General features: G+C 45.1%; 1 pseudogene; it reads left to right on the forward strand.

Moving 5' to 3' along the window:
* The window catches only part of LOC116742254, a 158,486-nt pseudogene extending 136,548 nt beyond the window's left edge, over positions 1-21,938 (forward strand).
* The last annotated feature ends 2,489 nt before the right edge of the window (positions 21,939-24,427 follow it).

Raw genomic sequence — 24,427 nt, forward strand, 5'->3', positions numbered from 1 at the left:
TCCATTAGACTTTCTGCTTCTGGATGTTGATAATCCTTCCTTTCCCTAACCCCTGCAGGCCAGTGGGTGGTTACAAGCCCAGAGCAATGCACTGCCCTTGTGGTCTGCCCATGCCCTGCCTTCACCTCTGTAAATAGACCTGTTATTAAACTCCCCTAAAATTCTCCTAATTTGAATGTGTCCTGTGTTACCTGCTGGGACCCTCAGGAATACAATGTGGGCAAAGCATGATGAAGTGTTTGGGACATTGTGTGATGGTGGGAAGGAAACAAGAGAAGAGAAGGAAACAAGGAAACTAGTGTAAAACACAGTTGACGAGAATAAGTTAGGCAGTCGCATGGAAGGATTATATAATTAGCATGATTTCCAGGACCACAAGCACTTCGGTTTTCCCTCCTCCCTCCCTCAGGCACTTTTCAGGTCAGAGTTTCATTCTAGACCTGCGAGAAGAAGCAGTTGGGGATGGTCTCCTAGGTGGTAACCCCTCAGCCCTGGGAGTTTGGAGATGGGGGTATGAAGGGCTAAACCAGAGGCCGGTCAGCCTGCACGTCCCTCCATCAACTCCTCACCCCAGCAGGTCTGGGTCGATTACCTTGTTTTTCTGCAGTCTCTTACCTGTATCCTTTGAGGGGGGCATCTTTAAGAATTCAGTTTTCTGGATCTTAGAGAGGTAATGCTGTGTATATACTGGGTAGTATGTATCACTGAGTGGTGTCTGGGGCAGAATCCTATCATCAAACCCATTTATATTTTGCAGTGAAACGTGAGTTTTCAGGGGAAGTCAGATTAGTAAGCAACGGGTTCAAATTCTAAACAGGGAGCCCAACTGGTCCCCTAGGACAGGAGATGGCGCCTAACCTTAGAGGCTGAGCCAAAAGGGCAGGGTGGAGCTGAATGGTCCCCAAGTCCAAGACCCACGCTCTTCAGACACTCCTGCCTCTGGCCGCAGGCTGTTGATGCACTTCCCGGTGCTGTCTTGAGATTTGGAGACTCAAGTCTTACGGTGGGACCTATTGGTGTTGGTGGCTGGTTGGCTCCCCAAGACTGCAGAAAGCATTTCAGATTTCCCTAACGGGTATGCATGATCTGTAATGAGCTTCGTTTCTGATGAATCCCTGTCTACCCCACATATCCCTCATTTTTAAAGGTGTAGAAAATATCTCACGGTGGGTTGTGAAGCACCTAGCACTGGCTGGACACATAGTAGGTGCTCAGTAAACAATTCATCGTCTTTCCTTCCCTCCTTCCCCTGTAGGTGTCCTAGGGAATTAAATTTATTATAACTATCTCATCTGCCTGGCAGCCTCTGTTTCTTTCTTCCCGGGAAATTGTCTGCCGCCTGGCATGTATTTACTTCCATCTGGGATTTAAAAATTCAGCCGAATAACAATCATCGTGAGGAAGACACTGGCTGGAAGAAACTATAGGAGAAATCATGGCCGTGGTTCCACTCGTCCACCTGAGCTGCTCGAGAAGATGAGAAGGTAGAGAAATAAAGCATCTCTATTTTCGGAAAGGTACACACAGAGGAAGAAAAATAAAGTGGTGTGCGGGCTATCTATAATAAATTTCAGTTTGTGAGAGGTGCTGACCTGTAGCCGGCTAATATAATGGAAAAATTTGATTGTGCTGAATCTGGAGAAAGAAGAGACCCAGAGAAGTTGTAACTGGCTGGACAGGTGGTGGGGTGCTGTTCCAAGGGGGCAGAGGTCGCTGTCACTCGGCGGCACAATGGAATGAGTGACTGGATTTGGAAGTGGGGGCATACAACATTTTCACTGCAGATCCACGGCGTCACTGGGTCAGGGCACCAGTGGCAGGATGGGGTCACAAAGCATAAAGGGAAAGGCAGGAGGCCTAGACTGGCATATGGCATTGTGGTTAGGAGTTAGACCGCATTAAAACTCCAAGTCTCTTCCTCTCTGGATGACCCTGAACCAAGTTTCTTACATCTCTGAACCACAATTTTCTCAGCTGAAAAAAAATATTGAATAATATTCTAAAGTCTGCCTTGCAGAATTAGTTTGAGGTTCAAAGTGATAAAGCAGGTAAAATAGCCTATTTGCCTGGAGCATTAAAAAAACTCAAGAGATTGTTCATTTTAGAGTTCACTTATCAGGGGAGCCTGGACTCTGCAGAAAGGAGGAGAGAATAGGAGTAAGGTGCCAATTACGGTGACTGAGGTGTGTCTTAAGAAACAGCCTCTCTTGGGGAGGACCTTCAAGATGGCAGAGGAGTAAGACGTGGAGATCACCTTCCTCCCCACAAATACATCAAAAATACATCGACATGTGGAACAACTCCTACAGAACACCTACTGAACGCTGGCAGAAGACCTCAGATTTCCCAAAAGGCAAGAAACTCCCTGCATACCTGGCCATGTGGCTGACAGGGTCTTGGTGCTCTGGCCAGGTGTCAGGCCTGAGCCTCTGAGGTGGAGAGCCGAGATCAGGACATTGGTGCACCAGAGACCTCCTGGCCCCTAGTAATATCAATTGGTGAGAGCTCTCCTAGAGATCTCCATCTTAACACTAAGACCCAGCTCCACTCAACGACCAGCAAGCTCCAGTGCTGGACACCCAAGGCCAAACAACTAGCAAGACAGGAATACAACCCCACCCATTAGCAGAGAGGCTGCGTAAAATCATAATAAGTTCACAGACACCCCAAAAGACACCACTGGATGCAGTCCTACCCACCAGAAAGACAAGATCCAGCCTTATCCATCAGAACACAGGCACCAGTCCCTTGCACCAGGAAGCCTAAACAACCCACTGAACTAGCCTTTGCCACTGGGGGCAGACATCAAAAACAATGGGAACTACGAACCTGCAGGCTGCAAAAAGGAGACCACAAACACAGTAAGTTAAGCAAAATGAGAATACAGAGAAATACACAGCAGATGAAGGAGCAAGGTAAAAACCCACCAGACCAAACACATGAATAGGAAATAGGCAGTCTACCTGAAAAAGAATTCAGAGTAAAGATAGTAAAGATGTTCCAAAATCTTGGAAATAGAAGAGAGAAAATACAAGAAACGTTTAACGAGGACCTAGAAGAACTAAAGAGCAAACAAACAATGATGAACAACACAATAAATGAAGTGAAAAATTCTCTAGAAGGAATCAATAGCAGAATAACTGAGGCAGAAGAAAGGATAAGTGACCTTGAAGATAAAATAGTGGAAATAACTACTGCAGAGCAGAATAAGAAGAAAGAATGAAAAGAATTGAGGACAGTCTCAGAGACCTCTGGGACAACATTAAATGCACCAACATTCGAATTATAGGGGTCCCAGAAGAAGAAAAGAAAAAGAAAGGGACTGAGAAAATTTGAAGAGATTATAGTTGAAAACTTCCCTAATATGGGAAAGGAAATAGTCAAGTCCAGGAAGTGCAGACAGTCCCATACAGGATAAATCCAAGGAGAAGCATGCCAAGACACATATTAATCAAACTATCAAAAGTCAAATACAAAGAAAAAGTATTAAAAGCAGCCAGGGAAAAACAACAAATAGCATACAAGGGAATCCCCGTAAGGTGAACAGCTAATCTTTCAGCAGAAACTCTACAAGCCAGAAGGGTGTGACAGGACATATTTAAAGTGATGAAAGGGAAGAACCTAGAACCAAGATGACTCTACCCAGCAAGGATCTCATTCAGATTTGACAGAGAAGTTAAAACCTTTACAGACAAGCAAAAGCTAAGAGAATTCAACACCACTACACCAGGTTTACAACAAATGCTAAAGGAACTTCTTTAGGAAGGAAACACAAGAGAAGGAAAAGACCTACAATAAGAAACCCAAAACAATTAAGAAAATGGGAATAGGAGCATACATACTGATAATTACCTTAAATGTAAATGGATTAAATGCTCCAACCAAAAGACATAGACTGGGTGAATGGATACAAAAACAAGACCCATATATATGCTGCCTACAAGAGACCCCCTTTAGACCTAGGGACACGTACAGACTGAAAGTGAGGGGATGGACAACGATATTCCATGCTAATGGAAATCAAAAGAAAGCTGGAGTAGCAATTCTCATATCAGACAGAATAGACTTTAAAATAAAGACTATTACAAGAGACAGAGAAGGACACTACATAATGATCAAGGGATCAATCCAAGAAGAAGGTATAACAATTGTAAATATTTATGCACCCAACATACGAGCACCTCAATACATAAGGCAAATGCTAACAGCCATAAAAGCGGAAATTGACAGTAACACAATCAAAGTAGGGGACTTTAGCACCCCACTTTCACCAATGGACAGATCATCCAAAATGAAAATAAATAAGGAAACACAAGCTTTAAATGACACATTAAAAAACATGGACTTAATTGATATTTAAAGGACATTCCATCCAAAAACAACAGAATACACTTTCTTCTTAAGTGCTCATGGAACATTCTCCAGGATAGATCATATCTTGAGTCACAAATCAAGCCTTGGTAAATTTAAGAAAACTGAAATCATATCAAGAAACTTTTCTGACCACAACACTGTAAGACTAGATATCAGTTACAGGAAAAAAACTGTAAAAAATACAAACACATGGACGCTAAACAATACACTACTAAATAACCAAGAGATCACTGAAGAAATTAAAGAGGAAATCAAAAAACACCTAGAAACAAATGACAATGAAAACACAACAACCCAAAACTATGGGATGTAGCAAAAGGAGTTCTAAGAGGGAAGTTTATAGCAACACAATCCTACCTGAAGAAACAAGAAACATCTCAAATAAACAACCTAACCTTGCACCTAAAGCAATTAGAGAAAGAAGAACCAAAAAACCCCAAAGTTAGCAGAAGGAAAGAAATCATAAAGATCAGATCAGAAATAATTGAAAAAGAAATGGAGGAAACAATAGCAAAGTTCAATACAACTAAAAGCTGGTTCATTGTGAAGATAAACAAAATTGATAAACCATTAGCCAGACTCATCAAGAAAAAAAGGGAAAAGACTCAAATCAATAGAATTAGAAACGGAAAAGGAGAAGTAACAACTGACACTGCAGAAATACAAAGGATCATGAGAGATTACTACAAGCAACTATATGCCAATAAAATGGACAACCTGGGAGAAATGGACAAATTCTTAGAAAAGCACAACCTTCTGAGACTGAACCTGGAAGAAATAGAAAATCTGAGCAGACCAATCACAAGCACTGAAATTGAGACTGTGATTAAAAATCTTCCAACAAACAAAAGCCCAGGACCAAATGGCTTCCCAGGCGAATTCTATCAAACATTTAGAGAAGAGCTAACACCTACCCTTCTCAAACTCTTCCATAAGATAGCAGAGTGAGGAACACTCCCAAACTCATTCTGTGAAGCCACCACCACCCTGATACCAAAACCACACAAAGATGCCACAAAAAAAGCAAACTACAGGCCAATATCACTGATGAACATAGATGTAAAAATCCACAACAAAATACAAGCAAACAGAATCCAACAGCACAGTAAAAGGATCATACACCATGATCAAGTGGGGTTTATCCCAGAAATGCAAGGATTCTTCAGTATACAGAAAGCAATCAGTGTGATACACCATATTAACAAATTGAAGAATAAAAACTATTTATTAATCTCAATAGATGCAGAAAAAGCTTTCAACAAAATTCAACACCCATTTATGGTAAAATCCCTCCAGAAAGTAGGAATACAGGGAACTTACTTCAACATAATAAACACCATATATGACAAACCCACAGCCAACATCGTGCTCAATGGTGACAAACTTAAACCATTTCCACTAAGATCAGGAACAAGACAAAGTTGCCCACTCTCCTCACCACTGTTATTCAACATAGTTTTGGATGTTTTAGCCATAGCAATCAGAGAATAAAAAGAAATAAAAGGAATCCAAATTGGAAAAGAAGAAGTAAAGCTGTCACTGTTTGCAGATGACATGGTACTATACATAGAGAATCCTAAAGATGCTACCAGAAAACTACTAGAGCTAATCAATGAATTTGGTAAAGTAGCAGGATACAAAATTAATGAACAGAAATTGCTTGCATTCCTATATACTAACGATGAAATCTGAAAAAGAACTTAAGGAAACGCTTCCATTTACCATTGCAACAAAAAGAATAAAATACCTAGGAATAAACCTACCTAAGGAGACAAAAGACCTATATGTAGAAAACTATAAGACACTGATGAAAGAAATTAAAGAGGATACAAACAGATGGAGAGATATACCATGTTCTTGGGTTGGAAAAATCAACATTGTGAAAATGACTCTACTACCCAAAGCAATCTACAGATTCAATGCAATCCCTATCAAACTACGAATGGCATTTTTCACAGAACTAGAACAAAAAAATTCACAATTTGTATGGAAACACAAAAGACCCCGAATAGCCAAAGCAATCTTGAGAAAGAACAATGGAGCTGGAGGAATCAGGCTCCCTGACTTCAGACTATACTACAAAGCTACAGTCATCAAGACAGTATGGTTCTGGCACAAAAACAGAAATAGAGATCAATGGAACAGGATAGAAAGTGCAGAGATAAACCCATGCACATATGGTCACCTTATCTTTTATAAAGGAGGCAAGAATATGCAGTGGAGAAAAGACAGCCTCTTCAATAAGTGGTGCTGGGAAAACTGGGCAGCTACATGTAAAAGAATGGAATTAGAGCACTCCCTAACACCATACACAAAAATAAACTCAAAATGGATTAAAGACCTAAATGTAAGGCCAGACACTATAAAACTCTTAGAGGAGAACAGAAGCAGAACACTCTATGACGTAAATCACAGCAAGATCATTTTTGACCCACCTCCTAGAGAAAGGGAAATAAAAACAAAATTAAACAAACGGGACCTAATGAAACTTAAAAGCTCTTGCACAGCAAAGGAAACCATAAACAAGATGAAAAGACAACCCTCAGAATGGGAGAAAATATTTGCAAATGAAGCAACTGACAAAGGATTAATCTCCAAAATATACAAGCAGCTCGTGTAGCTCAATATCAAAAAAACAAACAACCCAATCCAAAAATGGGCAGAAGACATAAATAGACATTTCTCCAAAGAAGATATACAGATTGCCAACAAACACGAGAGGATGCTCAACATCACTAATCATTAGAGAAGTGCAAATCAAAACTATAGTGAGGTATCACCTCTCACCAGTCAGAATGGCCTCATCAAAATGTCTAAAAATAATAAATGCTGGAGAGGGTGTGGAGAAAAGGGAACCCTCTTGTACTGTTGGTGGGAATGTGAATTGATACAGCCACTATGGAGAACAGTATGGAGGTTCCTTAAAAAACTAAAAATAAAACTACCGTACAACCCAGCAATCCCACTACTGGGCATATACCCTGAGAAAACCATAATTCAAAAAGAGTCATGTACCACAATGTTCATTGCAGCTCTATTTACAATAGCCAGGACATGAAAGCAACCTAAGTGTCCATCGACAGAGGAATGGATAAAGAAGATGTGGCACATATATATAATGGAATATCACTCAGCCATAAAAAGAAACGAAATTGAGTTATTTGTAGTGAGGTGGATGGACCTAGAGTCTGTCATACAGAGTGAAGTAAGTCAGAAAGAGAAAAACAAATACCGTATGCTAACACGTATATATGGAATCTAAAAAAACAAAACAAAACAAAAACTGTTTTTTTTTTTTTTTTTCTGAAGAACCTCGGGGCAGGACAGGCATAAAGACACAGATGTAGAGAAGATGACACAGATGAGGACACGGGGACGGGGAAGGGTAAGCTGGGACGAAGTGAGAGAGTGGTATGGACATGTATACACTACCAAATGTTAAATAGCTAGCTAGTGGGAAGCAGCTGCATAGCACGGAGCTCAGCTCGGTGCTTTGTGACCACCTAGAGGGGTGGGATAGGGAGGGTGGGAGGGAGATGCAAGAGTGAGGGGATATGGGGATATATGTATAGGTATATAGCTGATTCACTTCGTGAAACTAACACACCATTGTAAAGCAATTATACCCCAATAAAGATGTTAAAGAAAGAAAAGCCTCTCTCGCTCATTGCCTGGCAGTTAAAGGCCAGGTGGGTTTCCAGGAAGATGCTCATTCCCTACAGAACACCATGTTTATTGCTGAAATTTTGTCTACCAAAGAAAGGTGAAGCAAGCTGTTTTTCAGGCAGGGTGTATCATACATACCAGTCAAAGGAGAGGAATCTTGACTCGCCTGCCCTGTAGGCTGTATTTCCAAGCCCATCAGCAGCTAGACATCAATAAATTCAGCAAGGCTGCATTATGTATTATAATAGAAAGAGCCTGGATTTTGAGGTCAGAAAGGTAAAGGTTCAGATCTGGCTCACCATCTTTCAGTCTTGTTTAACACACGTTCACTGAGGCTGGCTAGATCATGGTATGGCGGGCGGCTGAAGATGGGAGGAGGGTATACAGAGATTAACCGAAGCAGTCAATCTTTTTTTTTTTTTTTGCGGTATGCGGGCCTCTCACTGTTGTGGCCTCTCCCATTGTGGAGCACAGGCTCCGGACGCGCAGGCTCAGCGGCCATGACTCACGGGCCCAGCCGCTCCGCGGCATGTGGGATCTTCCCGAACCGGGGCACGAACCCGTGTCCCCTGCGTCGGCAGGCAGACTTTCAACCACTGCGCCACCAGGGAAGCCCAGCAGTCAATCTTTTCATGATGATCATGAAAGGAGAGGAAGATCGTTAAACCAATGCATGTGAAATGCCGTGCAAGTTCAGAGATGGAGGGATATACACAGGAGATTATGGAGTATGCCAGCTTAAGGTTCTCTATCCTAGGAGGTTTCCTGAAAGAGATAATACCTGGAAATAGTGTTAAGAGATGAAGAGGATTTGGGATTGGGGATGGACAATTTAAACAGTCAGAGGCTTTATCTTCTTGGAGACTCATTTCCCTGAATGTGAAATAGAGGTCACATCTATGTAACGGGGTCATTGCGGGCATTGACGTATTAGTGCTTTGGAGATTGTGTTTTGCTGAATATCAGCAGCTGGGAACATTCACTTAAAAAGACGTTGACAATTGAAGGAAAAAGTGATATTTTAGTGTTATTATAAACTAATATAATAGTTTAAAAGCTGTACGAGTGCAGCTTTTATAATTAGTGTGGTTAAATATTTTTTATATAATTATTATCCATTTGTATTGTTGCTTTGTGAACTTCCTGCTCTTGCCCTCGGCACCTAAAAGCTCAAGCTTTAGAAGTCATTGCCATGCCTAGGAGAGTGGTAGATAATATGAAATAAATGGGACAGAAGGAAGGAAGCATGAAGACTCATGCCTTTAGGTGGTGAGGAGGCTTATACACACGGGACCAAGTTACAGAACCGAATTTCTGTGAAATATCATGAGTTCCTAAATTGAAGAAGAATTTTGAGCTCATTTCCCCCTCACTACAAAGACAATCTTTTAACTCAAATTATCACACACTCGCACTTGAATGATCTGCGGGCTCTCCAAGTGCAAGTCCTGCTGTGGTCCTGGAGACACCAAGATGGACAAGGCACTGCCTCTGCCTTGAGGATCATATTCTGATAGAGAAGACAAATATATGGGCAGATATTTTCAATATAGTGTCATATCTGCAAAGACGGGGCTGGGCCAGGGGCTGGAGGAAGAGTTCTTAGTGCGCACCATGGGGGTCCAGAGAGGTCTTTTTGGAGAAGGGTCAGCCTGGCCTTGCACCTCAGCCTTACAGAAGTTAGTACCAGAAATGTTTGGTTGCAAATGCTTTTCTCCAAGGTGGGATAGAATGCTGGTGAAATATTTTCCCCTGGAGGGTTGGACTCTGTTGTGAAAAAGGGGGCTGGGGGCATTTCACAAGGATTATTCTTCTCTTCCACCTGCCAGGGCCACAAGGGAACCTCTCTCAGCTCTGCAGTTGAGGACCCACTAGGATTGCTGGAGCTAAAACCTGCAAAGGTGTGGTGGCCTCCCTAAGACACAGGCTACTCCCCCTCAGCCTGATTTGTCAAAATTACCATGCAAGTGTTCCCACCAGTTTCCGGCTTCAGATGCTTCTGTTCTCAGATGAGACTCTGCATTCACCTATCTCTCCAGATTTTAGGGCTGTAGTTTCCCCGTAACCTCAGTTCTCTGATGGGTCTAACAGAAATCACTGATTCTCATGGTTCAGTTTTTTTCCTGTTGTAAAGATGGGAGTGACAACCTCTAAGTTCCCTTCAAGTTGAGCTGCAACCCAGTTGTGCTATATTTGCACAGTGGAACACGTGTCCGTAATGAAAAATAAGGAACTGCTAATTCACTCATCAACACAGGGTGAATCTTGAAAACTTTATGCTTATCAAAATAAGACAGACAGGAAAGAGGATGTGTTGTATGATTCCACTTGTATGAAGTTTACAAATAGGCAAAACTAGGAGGACAGAAATCAGAGGAGTGGCTGTCTCTGGGGGAGGGTCAGGAATTGAGTGGAGGAGAATATAAAAGAAGTTTCTGGTGTGACAGAAATATTTTGTATCTTGTTTGGGGTTGGGATATTGGTTATGCAAGTCCATATGTTGGTCAAAAATCATCTAACTGTACACTTAAGATATGTGCATTTCACTTTATGTCACTTACCTTAATTAAAAAAAAAAACTTGAAAAACAGATGTCATTTGAAGTCATGGGAATATAGGAGGTCCGCTAACGAGGGAGGGTGATGAGAAGCGAGTGGGTCAGAGCCCAGGGGCACCCCAAGGCTGAGAGGTGAGGAAGAGCAGAAAGCCTCAGGAAGGGGCCCGAGGAGAAGCAGCCCAGTCGCCTCCTCCGTACCGTGATGCCAGGGCTTCTTCCAGATCCCTTATTCTCAGGGTCAGTGAAACAACTACAGTAAGACGCGGAGCGGATCCTGCTTTAACAGAGTCCTGTGTCCACATCAAATCCCACTGGTTTGTAGGTTCCCCAGGAAGTGGAAATCCGTGAATTGAGGACCGTGAGCCTCCTGGGTTGTTGTCTAAGCGAGTGTCTCCCTGTGTAGGTTACGTGGAGCCCTGGAGCACAGCTGCATTTTGCTGGGGTCACGTGGGGAGGAAGATGCCCGGGAAGCGAGAAAGAGCTCTAATCCACTGCCTGGAGGACTCGGGGGTGGAGGTGTATGAATGCGCCTGACTTACCACCAGCTCTGAGTTAGTAATCAGACCCAGTTCAGCCCCTGCCCCGTGCAAGAGTCCGCTGCCTGATACACAGGAAGGGTGAGTAAGTGACTCTGTTGAATAAGAGAAAAGCAGAATGTGAATTCTATTCATAATCATTAATGGTGAGCCTCACGGAAATGTATGTTTTGTGTTGAGATATTAAGTAATGGTAATGATAAACCTAGATTATACAACTCATAAATTATAGGTAGTAGCTAGGTAGATGGATTGATAGGTAGGTAGATAGGTAGATAGAGATTGAGGGTGAGAGAGCACGCTGAAATATATTTTACTTTTGGAGTGCAATCAAATATAGTCAAAAAGGAGACCGTTACCATAGTGAATGGGTTGGAGAGAGGTTAAGACTTGAGTGAGGTGAGGTGCTGTCGGTTCATCCAGGTGAGGCACTTGAAATGGAAATGAAGATAACGGTGAAGTTTCAAAGAATGTTAAGGAGGTTGACTCATGAGAGCAAATTACAGGAGAATGTGACAAACGGCAGCTCTTTTGTAGAAAGCAGGCTGTGAGTCTAGTAGAAGGTACAGACTAAGGCAGAATCCTTACCTGTGAGCAGATAGAGGGTTAGCTGATCACAAACAGAATCTCTGTGTTAAGATTGGTCAGCAAGGATCCTTTGGCTGTCCGAGGTGAGATGCATGGACCAAAGATTCTGGGGAGGAAGAGGGGGAGTTTTGAGTGCTCACCCTGGACCACGTGGAGGGAACCTTTTCAGAGCATCATCTACTGCCTGATGAGAGCATTGATGAGGGTTATATTGCTTCCTCTGACTAGCTTCCAGGGGACAAGAAGATGACAAAGTACAGTTTGGGGGAAGAAAAGTTTTACTTTGTAGAGGGGAAACAAACCCAGTACTCAACAAGAGGAGCCAGACACGGGCAAGACACAGAAGTAACTTTTAGTGATGCTTGAAAAAACAAGAGAAAATCAAAGTGTAGAATAGTTACAAGCAAAGTAGTATATGGAGCAAAGTTGTATACATTTGTTGTATACATTTCAAGGGTACGAGTGAGTGGAGCCTGCAGACGAGCTGATACATGGAAGAAAGATGAAAGGAAGTACACCTGGACCTGAGCAGAAAGTCTGAGGTTTGGGGATGCCCAGGATAAGGCATTATCATGTACTTCCCTCTCTACACGCTAAGGATGAACCTCAGCTGCTCTCTTTAAACAAGGATTGACTATGAATACAATTCAATCTAGCCGCTGTTTATCCATTGCCTACTAGATGCAATGCATTGTACTTAGGGCTATGGGAACTAAGGAGATGAATAGAGCATGGAGTCTGCTCTCTAAGAGCCCACAGCTGAGCTGGGGGACACATGTAAACAAGTGGCTCTAATGAGAACAGAAAATAAAATGACAGCTAAACAGAGCGCCCAGCAGCCCACTGTGAGCAATCCCTCAGGAGGAAATCTGTAATTCCAGCTGGGTGTGTTGGGGAAAATTCCCGGAAGGAGCTGTTGCTTGACCCATGTTAGGAAGGTTTTATCTGGAAGGAGGGAATGGGGTGGAATGTGGGCAGAGGAAACACCGTGAACAGAGGCAGGAAGGCAGGAAACTATGGGGTGTGCTCAACACGTCCGTCGGTTACTGTGCTTTGTCCTCAAGGTCATCCCCAATGACAGTGTCAGGAGGACTCTTTCCTCCTCCGCCTGCAACAGCACTTCCTTCCATAAGGCATCTCTCCCCAATATTAACATGCTCTGTTGACTTGTCTTCTGCATCTCACTCAGAATTTTTGCTTCTGGGGGCAAGGACCAGGCTCCACTCACCCCTTTATTCTCTAACTGGCGTAGTTCCCGGCACAAGGCTGGTGCTCAAGGACTCTAAGGAAGACCATGAAAGAGTTGATCTTGCATTCAGTAAGCAATTATGAAACAGCAAAGGTTTTGCATATTTTTGAAAGACGTCTTGAACAATTTGGTACCGCTTCTATGAGAGAGGAAGTGGAAGAGGTATAGGATGAGTTGTCTAGAGGAGAGGGCAGTGATGGTGTCTCTGGGGTGAGGAGTGGTGAGACGGTGTGTCACTTATCGCTAGGGTTAATCATAGAGAACTCGTGAAGGTGAGCCAACTTGAGAGCAGAATGGAATTTTGCTTGGATTTCTTGATCAGAGTAAGCCAAAATGAGTTTACCTTAATAACTGGTGATCTTTCTTTTCAGCACGATTGAGCACATCCTCATAGGTGATGAATCTGCATATGTAATATTTTCCCCGTCACTTATTGTCAGATGTGCTTCACTTTTGCAAGCAGCTCTTTTCTTTTCTGGGTTAGTTTCCACCTCGTGCAGTGGTGATACCCAAACACTCACTTCCAAGAAGAAGCATCCCACCGTATCTTCATCTCTGTCAGAACCCCCTTTACACTTTGTGTCTGTAACACATTCTCTGGAAATGGTCTGGAAGGGAAAGGGAGAGATCACTGGGCTAAATGTTCATTTTTAAAAAATTGGAATATAGTTGATTTACAATGTTGTGTTAGTTTCAAGTGTACAGCAAAGTGATTCAGTGATTTCAAGTGTACAGCAAAGTGATTTCAAGTGTACAGCAAAGTGATTTCAAAGTGATTTCAAGTGTACAGCAAAGTGATCTATATGTATAGATATATACATACATATATATCTATTTTTTTCAGATTCTTTTCCTTTGTAGGTTATTACAAAATATTGAGTATAGTTCCCTGTGCTATACAGTAGGTCCTTGCTGGTTATCTATTTTATATCTAATAGTGTGTATATGTTAATCCTAAACTCCTAATTTATCCTCCTCCTTCCTTTCCCCTTGGTAACTGTAGGTTTGTTTTCTATGTCTGTGGGTCTATTTCCGTTTTATGTATAAGTTCATTTGTATCATTTGTTTAGATTCTACATATAAGCCATATTACATGGCACTTGTCTTTCCCTGACTTACTTCACTTAGTATGTAACCTCTAGGTCCATCCATGTTGCCGCAAATGGCATTATTTCATTCTTTTTTTATACAATGGAATATTACTCAGCCATAAATGTTCATTTCACAGTAGCAAAATGAGACTTTGACTTTTTAATTAACTTGCCTAAAATCCCACAGGCTGTTAACAGCAGAGCTGAGCATAAAGATGCAAGTGAACAGACCCAGTCATTCAAAACTCAGTCAACCCAGTGGGTCTTCACTAAATGATGATGGCAGTGGTGTTCGATTAGATCAAGGTATAATTTGGTGTCATCCACCGTCAGGACGAAGGCTCCGAGCCGATGATTTTTTTTATGTGATAGATTGTATATGTGTTTATCAGTCGCACAATGTGCAAGGAGAAGGAAGAGGGGAACGGACATTTTCAACCACCTGTTCTATTTCATACATTATGTCAGGAAAGTTACAGGCATCGTTTTATTCTTGCAGCCACCCCGTGAATTAGACATTATTCCCGTTTCCAAATGAAGCGAATACTTAGAAACAGTAATCAGCTTCCCCTGGGTCACACTAGCAAGTAATGGGGGCAAACTCAGCTTTGTCAGATCCCCTAAACCTCTGCCTCTCAGATCACAGCTTCTTTGAGGTGTCATACAGGTGTTAAATAATAATCCCGCCTCACAAGAGTCCTAAAGAAGTCTTGAGAAAGGGGTCGCTGGCTCTGACAGGTTATGGGTGTGTGTTGAAGGTTGGCCCCGTCTTCCGCCATTCCCATACTCCCTTCTGGGATGTGAATCTTGCGTTGCTTCTGTCAGTGTGTATCAAACGTGGGCTTTCTCCTAACCGGGCTGATGCCCCAAGAATGTAAAATTCTTCTTCTCGGAATGATGTAGAAAGTTCAAACTGCACGTTTTGTGGCTGCGTCTTTTTGCCGTCTTTCAAAGGTTCTAGGTCTGTTTCTGTTTGTGACACTGCAGCTCTGCACGGATGCTGGGGAGGTTGTGTTTTTTCGTTTTTGCCGCGATGCCTTCAGCAGCTGCCTCTGTTGAAGCCACAATCTGCCTCCCCTCCGAGCTGACAAAGTGTGAAAAGTTTTTCAATATCCCTGGCCTTTGAGGTAAAAGAATTTCTCTCAGTCAGGGCAACCCGTTACTGTCCCAGTACCCAACCGCTGTTCCCCATGAAGGCCATTCTGGGTCACTTTCTCCCTGGCACATCCCAAGTGCCACATTTGGGTTTTGAAGTATATATATGGGTTTTCAAAGAACCTCAGGCATAAATATTTCTGCCAGAAAATAGGAATGATTTCATGAGTGTGAAATTAGTTTATAAATGAAGCGGGTGGTATCAAGTTGATATTGCTCTGGAGGACAGGGAGTCTGGTCATTTACACTTCCCTGCAAATGTTGTTGTATTACAATGCACTGCTGGGCTACATTACTTTTCTTTGAGCCTTTTAATGTATTTTTGGGAGAGGGCTGGTCAGTGAAATGACGGATGGTGAGTTCTTGCAGAAAGGCAGGCTTGCCCCGGGAAAGAGGTGCTCGCCACTTCTGAATTCAGACCGTAAATGGCAGCGGGCATTTGACTGCTAAGGCTTCTGGTCACATCTGGCAGCGTGATGCATGAGACCCCAAACTGCAATAAAAGGAAAGTAGATTGCAGCTCGCCTGGTCAACTGAGGTTGATAGTGGAGCTTGGCAAGGGGGTGGGGCGCGAGCAGCCAGGGGTCTGGGAATGGTGCCAGGAACAGAAGCAGCGGTCACCTGCTGAAACAAGGAGGGATGGGACCCGTTTGCTTTTCTTCTACAAAAATAGAAATTGACCTGAGAACTGCATTCCAGTGCACCAGAGTCAAATCAGGAAGCATCACAGCAAACACCTCAATTTGCTTGTTTGCCAGTAGGGTTTCACTGAGTATTCACATCTTCAAGAGGTGACTTGGGGATGACGGGGGTAAAGAGAACACCGACAGAAGGGGCTTCAAGTCCAACCATCTGTGGACTGAGCAAGGGACTCGTATCTATTTTCTACATTGTGGCTCCAAGGAAGGTTTTGCTTCATCTGAAAAATGGTTGCTGCTTCTGAAGACAGTTTGAAAACTACCGATTTTGTCCAGAATACCTAGAGTAGCTTTGAAACCCTACAGACACTTCCTGAACCTACAAAAAGCATTAGATAACTAATGAGGACCGACCGTATAGCACAGGGAACTCTACTCAGTGCTCTGTGATGACCTAAATGGGAAGGAAATCCAAAAAAGATGGGATATATGTATACGTATAGCTGATTCACTTTGCTGTACCATCGAAGCTAACACAACACTGTAAAGCAGCTATACTCCAATAAAAATTAAAACAAACAAACAAACAAAAAGTTAAGCATGAAAAGATTAAAACTGGGATTCAAAATAAAATAACATTTTTGAGTTTAAAAAAAAAGACATCCAGTAGAAGGGGTGCTAGAGTGATAGGGTCTGTCTTAGGTCAGTTTCTTCCAAGAAACACACTTCAAGCCAAGGATCTGAGTGCAAGGGATTTTCGAAGGAGAGCCTACAAGTAAAAGCATTGGTGGAGGGTGGAGGGTGCAAGATAGGGAAGGGGTAGGAGGGAAGCAAGGCTGAAATTTCAGGAGGAGTCCCGGCCTCGGCCTGATCCCACAGGGAGATCTGGAGCAGAAAAGGAGCCTGCGTGACCTCCCGTCTGAGAATGAGGAGGGTTGTCGTGTGGCCGTGGGAAGGCTCCTTGGCCGCTCAGGACAGGTTCCCTCTCCTGCAGAGCAGGGGGACTGGCCGGCATGACCTTTGAGGCCCCTGGGAGCCCTCACTTCCTTTGACCTTGGGGCAGCAGGGTGCCATTCACCTCTTCTTCAGACTCCAGCTTTATATCCATCACTTACTGTACAGAACTCATCTCAGACTTTGCAGTGTATAAGGTGCAGTTCTGGGCACTGTGGAAATAAGAAAGGTGATGGGGGTAGAACAACCATTTACACTGAGATTTCACATCTGTTTGTTCATTTAATCCTCAAAACAGCTTGCAAGGTAGGCAGCTCCCCTCATGCTCCCCGTTTGGCTGGTGGCACCAGCTTGGGGCAAAAACACATTGATGTTTCTTAAGTTTTTTGAGTCATTGCTCTAGGATTTAACTACCAGATTTGAAGAATTGGTGTCTTCCTCTCAAGTCTCCCTGTGCCCTAATTTGCTAAAATTTCTAAAATTCACAAAGCACATTTCACTTTGTCTTCACCACATCTCTGTTGATGAGGTGCCCAAGGAATAGGGCCTTTAATTTTTTTTCTTTCATTGGAATGTGGACATTTTGGGGTCACTGATAACATTTGCTTCCTGCAGTTGGGAGCATTAATTATCTGTCGGATAATTACTACTGAAGCTCTTTGGTTTCATATCAGGAAAACCCACCACCTATTGTTCTGCTGAACGGAGCACTTGGCCTTTTTTTTTTTTTTTTTTTTTTTTTGCGGTACGCGGGCCTCTCACTCTTGTGGCCTCTACCGTCGCGGAGCACAGGCTCCGGACACGCAGGCTCAGCAGCCATGGCTCATGGGCTCAGCCGCTTCGCGGTATGTGGGATCTTCCCGGACCAGGGCACGAACCCGTGTCCCCTGCATTAGCAGGCGGACTCTCAACCACTGTGCCACCAGGGAAGCCCCACTTGGCCTTTTGATGTAAGTTGAGCGTGTCTTTCTCCTGACCCAGCCCTTGAAGAATTACTCCTCCTAAATGTGGATTTGTGCTGGACTCTTGGTGTTCTCAACCTGCTCTGTTTAAGTTGAGAAACAAATGCCAACAACGACTGCCCTGTCTGTCCTGGGCAATCAGATTCCATCCCGTAGGTGGATGGAAGAACAGGGCGTGTCCTGAAGAAATGGGTGCTCCCTGCTTTCTCACATTCTGGGTCAGAGAAGAAGCCAGCCTGAGCCAGATGTGGGCAGGGAGCTGGAAGGGACCTTCTTTCTGTGCACCAAGGAACGGCTGTCGGTCTCTGAAGGAGGGATTGGCAGCGGGGTCTCATCAATGAGGATTGGATGCCTCCTTCACCAGGAAGGCTGCCAGATGTGAAATGAAATCCCAAGTTTGAGTTAACAGTTGTGAGACCCAGGAGCAACCTCGGGAGAAACATACGCCACTCGTTGCTTTATTGTTTGCTATTCCTCTAGCATGGAGTAAGGTTTGCCAAACCCCAGGCAATGTTAGAAACTGGCGGGGTAGCGGATGCGGAGAAGTGAACAGAGAAGATTGTGCCCAAGCTTAGAACAAACCAGGATACTTTCTGTAAAAGAAATTGTGGAGCAATGACAACTTGGACCGTGAATGGCTGGAGAAAGAAGAAATACCTGCAACCAGAGCGGGTTAGTAGAACCATTAAGCAGCGCTTGGAGAGCCATAGTCATTTCGGAGAGGGGGCAACCCCAGGAGAAAGACCGGATGCTCTGTCGATTCACAGTCACGGGGGTGGCAGTTTCTCTAACTTGAATATTAAAGGAAATACGTCTTTGATGTCTTTCCCAGGATAGTGAAGTGGAACAGAGCAATAATATTTTTGAGTTAGGAGTAACAGTGACACTTATTACATGCCATATGTTTTGTTTTACATTTATTAGCTCATTTAATCATCATAATAATCCTATGGGGAAACTGAGGCACAGAGAAGTTAAATGACCTGCTGAGACCTGCAAGTGATCAAGGTGGGCATCAGTTCCATATACAGCTATTTTCTCCTTCTATATAATAGTTGAGGATTCTGAGTCCTATAACCCATTTGATAAATTACCAGAGGCGAGCTGGGATTCGAGGGCTGATTGTGTCTTCAGATCTGTGCTCTTTTCTCTCCTTCTGCGTCGTGAAAGGAATGAATGGAATCAGGTCCTTCTATCCTGTCCTGTGTCCACTTTGTTGTTGGGGACTTTTCTGTCTTGTCTACACATCCTAGTCCCTATGGCTTCTAAATCCATAGGATTTAAACCACACACATACATACACACATGTTTCCGCATGCACGCAAACTCACACACATACATAGATATGCACATATGCACTCACATATGTACCCACCCATGCATAGACACACGCACATACACATAGATGCATATATTCAAATACACGTACACACATGTGCTTATGTGCCCACACACGCATACACAGAGAGAGACAGATACACATACACACACCCACACATGCATCTACACACAGAAACACACATCTCCTTTCATTGCTGAAATAGCACCACTCAGGCAGTGACAGGGAAGGTAGGCTGATTCACACTGTGGCTGACTTTGTTGGTTTTAGAGGATTTTGAAAAGTTTGAAAGGATATTGTTGGTGGCAAATAGACATTTTAAAAATGTCAGGTCACCCTCAGAATGGACGCTCCTCCCGTAATAGACTTACGTTGGCCGCTTAACTGCCACACCACCTCCTACAGACGGGCCCCCGCTCCTGGTGTAGACATTTCAGACGGCTGAGAAGGGCGGCTCTCTCCTACAGAGACAGTGCTCCAGAGACAGCGCTCATGGAGATTACATGGAATTAGGTGATGGGCAGAGGGAGAGGCTTCGTTACACAGAGATCAGACAATCTACTGAATAAACTGTGGGGCTGGCGTGTCCTGGGGAAGGGAGCAGATGTGGATTTGGACTTCTGTGCTGGCTGTGCAGCCTTCGCATCTTTGACCTTGAGTGTCCTTGCCTAAGACGCATGGGGTCAGACTCCTAATTTCTGCGGATGGTGTGAGGGTTGGTGGTGCTCATTGTTGGGTCTAACCTAGTGCAGAGGGCATAGTCGGAGCTCAAAAAATAGCAGCTATAGTTACCACGATTTCTGCTTTTAAAAATTGAATAAAATGATCAACTTGCTCTTGACAGTATTCGCCAAGTATCTTAGGACTGAAGGATTCCTGTGATCTCCTAAAAGCCGTCCTGGTTCTTCCCAGGTTTCAATCCAACCAGCCTCCACTGAGTACTTATGACGTGAACAGACATAATGTGAGTCCCATCTCCTGGCAACATGGAGCAGTCGATGCCCGCATTATGCGCAAGGAACCTCCCATCTCTTGCTCCCGTGCTGCTGTGTGGTGGAACTTGGTCCTCTGGCCTCCCTTGTCTCTACCAGGCGCCAGATGGCTGAGCAGAGCCCTGGCAGGAACATCAGAACTTGGTTGGATTTCCACTTACCCCCTTGGTGGTGGAGGAGGAACATTGAGGACGTAAGATTAACAGCCAGTTTGAGTTTGGGGTGGAGGTTCTTGACCCTGGCTGCATATGAACATTGCTTGGGGAGTCCTTAAGACCCCAAACACCCCCAAAACAAAATCCCATTCCAACTTAATCCGAATTTCTGGAAATGGCATCAGAGTGGCAGGGAAGGTAAAGCTCCTGGTGCTTCCCATGCTCCCAGGCTCGAGAACCGTGGGTCTGGAACCTGCAGATTCCACACACCACCATCAAGGCTACGTTCCTCTATCCCACTGTTTCCCAACTTGCATGATCAGGAGAATCCCCTAAGGTGTTTGTTTGTTAAGGGACCCCCTAGGCCTCTTCCTGTAGATTATAGTTCTTTCCATCTGGGGTGGCCCCTGAAACTTAGAGATTTAAAAAATAATAATAAATGTATTTATTTTTTTATTTTTGGCTGCATTGGGTCTTCGTTGCTGCGCGCGGGCTTTCTCTAGTTGCGGCGAGCAGGGACCACTCTTCGTTTCGGTGCGTGGGCTTGTCATTGCGGTGGCTTCTCTTGTTGCGGAGCGCGGGCTTCAGTAATTGTGGCTCGCAGGCTCTAGAGTGCAGGCTCAGTAGTTGTGGCACGCGGGTTTAGTTGCTCTGCAGCGTGTGGGATCTCCCCAGACCAGGGCTCGAACCCGTGTCCCCTGCATTGGCAGGCATATTCTTAACCACTGTGCCACCAGGGACGACCCCGTCATCTGGAAGCTGGTAAAGACTCAGGGGAACGTGTTTGCCACTGACGCCATTCTGGCCACACTGACGAGCTGCACCCACTCTGTGTATTCCTGGGACATGGCTGTCCAGAGAGTCGGGTCCAAGCTCTTCTTTGACAAGAGGGACAAAACTGTGACTTTGACCTCCTGACGGTGAGTGAGGCAGCCAATGAGTCCCCTCAAGATGAAGGCAACTCCTTCAACTCGCCCCGCAACCTGGCCACGGAAGCAAACCTACATCAACCACCACTTCTGGCCACAGTACTTGAGGATGGGGAAGGAAAGATACAGCTTCCCCACCCCAAACCCGTTTGTGGAGGACGACATGGATAAGAATGGGGTCACCTCTGTGGCACGCCGTTACCACAGGTGGAAGCTCAGAGTTGACACTGACCTCATCGTCCGCTGTGAGCACGACGGTGTCATGACCGGCGCCAGTGGGGTTGTGTCCTTCATCAACATCAAGACCCTCAACGAGTGGGACTCCAGGCACCCTAATGGCGTTGACTGGCGTCAGAAGCTGGATTCTCAGTGAGGGGCCGTCATTGCTACCGAGCTGAAGAACAACAGCTACAAGTTGGCCCGCTGGACCTGCTGTGCCTTGCTGGCCGGATCCGAGTACCTCAAGCTGGGTTACGCGTCCTGGTACCACGAGAAAGACTCCTCATTCCACGTCATCCTGGGCGCCCAGCAGTTCAAGCCCAGTGCGTTTGCCAGTCAGATCAACCCGAACGTGGAGAACGCCAGGCGCACCTGTGCTGTGTCATCGACACCTGCATGAAGCTGGAGGAGGGCAAACCCCTCAGCCTCAGCGACCCCAGCAAGCAGGTCGTCCGCGTCTCTAGCCTGCCCGATGGCACCTTCAGCTGGGGTGAGGACGACGAGGAGGAGGAAAAAGAAGAGGAAGAAACCTAAACCAGACAGTGAGGTGGAGCTGGGGTCTGGGATTCTGCCGAGCCGGGGAGGGCCTTGGATACCTGGTGGAATGTTTGTCTAATTGCCGCTCTCTGCAGCTTGTCAGTTGGAATAAAGGATAAGTCTATTTCGTCTCTTAAAAAAAAAAGAGGGCTTCCCTGGTGGCGCAGTGGTTGAGAGTCTGCCTGCCGATGCAGGGGACGCAGGTTTGTGCCCCGGTCCGGGAAGATCCCACATGCCGCGGAGCGGCTGGGCCCGTGAGCCGTGGCCGCTGAGCCTGCGCGTCCGGAGCCTGTGCTCCGCGACGGTAGAGGCCACAAGAGTGAGAGGCCCGCGTACCGCAAAAAAAAAAAAAAAAAAAAAAAAAAAAGAGAGAGAGAGAAAGTTTCAGTCCCTGAAACTTGGAGATTTTAACATTCTGAACTCAGGTAATTCTCACTGGGTCAAACTGGGAAACTCAGCCTTTTGCTGAAGGCTTTGGCTCCAATTTTTTTGTTTTGTTTTTTTTTGTGTTTTATTGGCTTTGGCTCCATTTTAACAGCAAATACTCGTGGAGGTGTTGGTGAGTTGTCGTTACTGACAGTTTACATCGTGGCTTAAGTAATAGGATCACAGATGGTCTTTCTAGAAGGATCACCTAGTCCTGTACTCTGATTGGTATGTGAGGATACTGAGGCTTAGAGGGAGGTGATTTCTCCCAGGTCACACACCCCGTTGGCTCTGGAGGAAGCAGAGAAGCCAGACTTCTGTCTCCCCTCTGTTCTCCCTCCTCTGGGGCTGGACCCACTCTGCAAACTCGAAATCACCAGGCAGCCAGAGTGGTCAGCGTTTCCGAGCAGGTGGCCAAAATTGCTTTCCCTTTAGCAACAGATCCTTATGACAAGGTGGTCGGTGCTAAACGAGGTCCCCGGAGGAGCATAAAGCAGGGTTCCCCTCAGGGCCACTCCCGCTGGCCAAGGCTAATCCATTTTAGTGGACAGCTACCCTCTGCTCAGGCACCCAGAAACCTTCATCTTCATTATTAACTCATTCATCGCCATAAGCAGCAGCAGCGTTGCGAATCCCCAAGGAGAAAGCCGGCCGGTAACGCAAAGGCTGATGCTGGTTTGCGTGTCCTTTAATAAATGCAGTTTTCAGGCAGCCTCATGGCTGATTGTTAGCACAGGAACTTAGGGATTGTCCACCAGGCTGCCGCGTGGAATGCTCACAGTTGCTCTACAAGGAAGGAAAACCCAGGATAATTTGTGCCTTTTGACGAGGAAGAATGAGGCATGGGGTGAGGGGCTGTGGGTGAGAGCGCGAGAAGTGTCTCGACTGGATCGGCAGAGTCCAAGTGTTAGAGCTGATGCTTTTAGCTTTGTAACGTGGGAAAGTCACTTCCTGTCTCGGGACCTCGGTTTCCTCATTTTGAAAAACTAGTCTATTTGACGCACCTCCTAGTGGTGACTCGTGAGGATGGACCAGTCCGTGAGGTGAAAGCAGTGAGCTTTTGTCTTACGCAGAAAGGCTATACCAAGACCAGGTCCACCCATGTGCAGATTTGTAACTTGGTGCCCAGTGCAAGTTGATATTTATTGAATATATGCTTCACAATCATTAAGCAGTAGAGTTGCTTACTACTACTACTACTCATTCTTCTTACTGTCAAGCGATATTGGCAAAAGGCTGAGTCTTGTATCCAGGAAAGGTGGAGAAGGAGGCCAGCCTACCAGGTGCTGCACTCAGACTGTCTGGCTCAGGCACTGAAAATTCAGCCCAACCCGACTTGTACTCTCTACAGGGACCTGATTTTATTCTCCTGGGAAGACTATTTAGTGGCCATCTGGGGTTTCAGGATCTCTGGGGAGGGTTCACTCTCCATTGGTCCCCTAAATGCCTTATCAAAATACCTCTCTCAGGGCTTCCTTGGTGGTGCAGTGGTTGAGAATCTGCCTGCCAATGCAGGGGACACGGGTTCGAGCCCTGGTATGGGAGGATCCCACATGCCGCAGAGCAGCTAGGCCCGTGAGCCACAACTACTGAAGCCCACGTGCCTAGAGCCCGTGCTCCGCAACAAGAGAGGCCGTGATAGTGAGAGGCCCGCGCACCGTGATGAAGAGTGGCCCCCGCTCGCCGCAACTAGAGAAAGCCCTCGCACAGAAATGAAAACCCAACACAGCCAAAAATAAATAAATAAATAAATTTAAAAAATACCTCTTTCCCCAGCATGTTGATAAACAGTGTATTAACAGTGATAGTCACTGCCCCTGTAGATTGTTACCAGGCACTGACTGGCCGGCTCAGCCCTTAATAAGAGCCCAGGCATTCAGTATGTGTAATTCTCTGTCCGCTTCACTTGCATGCTGTCAACGGAGGTGATCAGTTAACACGGAGTCCCTCACCACAGACACCGCATTCTTCTGTTTCACACACTTATACCTACGGTGCTCTCCCTCCCACTTCTCGGGGTGAGATTTGGGATCATCCTTGGAAACCAACCCAGGCATCTT

Source organism: Phocoena sinus, chromosome 17 (genome assembly GCF_008692025.1).
Source record: "Phocoena sinus isolate mPhoSin1 chromosome 17, mPhoSin1.pri, whole genome shotgun sequence".
In the NCBI taxonomy this organism is placed as follows: Eukaryota; Metazoa; Chordata; class Mammalia; order Artiodactyla; family Phocoenidae; genus Phocoena; species Phocoena sinus.